Below are 1,185 nucleotides of genomic sequence, written 5' to 3' on the forward strand. Positions count from 1 at the left end.
AGAAAGTGGAGAGGACCTCAAGAGCCTCTTGCTCAGGGTAAAAGAGGAGAGCGCAAAAGTGGGCTTGAAGCTCAACATCAAAAAAACTAAGACCATGGCATCCGGCCCCATCACTCCTTGGCAAATAAAAGTGGACGTCGTGGAAGTAGTGACAGACTTCACGTTCCTGGGATCCAAGATCACTGCAGACTGTGACAGCAGCCATGAAATTAAAAGACGCCTGCTCCTTGGGAGGAAAGCGATGGCGAGCCTAAACAGCATGATAAAAAGTAGAGACATCACCCTGCCAACAAATGTCCGCACGGTCAAAGCAATGGTATTCCCAGTAGTCATGTATGGCTGCGAGAGTTGGACTATAAGGAAGGCCGAGCGCCGAAGAATAGATTCTTTTGAGCGATGGTGCTGGAGAAGACTCTTGAGAGTCCCTTGGACTGCAAGGAGATCAAATCAGTCAATCCTAAAAGAAATTAACCCTGGTTGTTCCCTGGAAGGCCAGATCCTGAAGCTGAAGCTCAAATACTTTGGCCACCAAATGAGAAGGGAGCCCTCACTGGAGGAGAAGACCCTGATGCTGGGAAAGATTGAAGGTCAAAGAAGACGGGGACGGCAAAGGATGAGATGGTTAGACAGTGTCATAGATGCAACGAACATGAAGTTGAGCCAACTTCAGAGGACGGCGGAAGACAGGAAGGCCTGGCGTGATCTGAATGAAACTGAAGCTCAAATACTTTGGCCACCCAATGAGAAGGGAGCACTCACTGGAGAAGAAGACCCTGATGCTGGGAAAGACTGACGGTCAAAGAAGACGGGGCAAAGGATGAGATGGTTAGACAGTGTCATAGATGCAACGAACATGAAGTTGAGCCAACTTCAGAGGACGGCGGAAGACAGGAAGGCCTGGCGTGATCTGGTCCATGGGGTCGCGAAGAGTCGGACTCGACTGTGCGACTGAGCAACAACAAGAACAAAAAACATGATGATGATGTTTTAAACTATGCAAAAAAAAAAGAATTAAATAACAAGCTAAAGTTATAGGGTCAACAGATGTAAAGCAATAAATATGTCAAAATAAGTTTGAGACTCTCCAGCTTGGAGGTCACTTAACAGCATTATTACTAATTTCAGAGTGTGATCTTACTGCTTTCTGGAATCTTCTGCATAAACCCAAGTCACACGCAGAAAACA

Source organism: Gekko japonicus, unplaced genomic scaffold (genome assembly GCF_001447785.1).
Source record: "Gekko japonicus isolate JY-2015 unplaced genomic scaffold, Gekko_japonicus_V1.1 scaffold3114, whole genome shotgun sequence".
NCBI lineage: Eukaryota > Metazoa > Chordata > Lepidosauria > Squamata > Gekkonidae > Gekko > Gekko japonicus.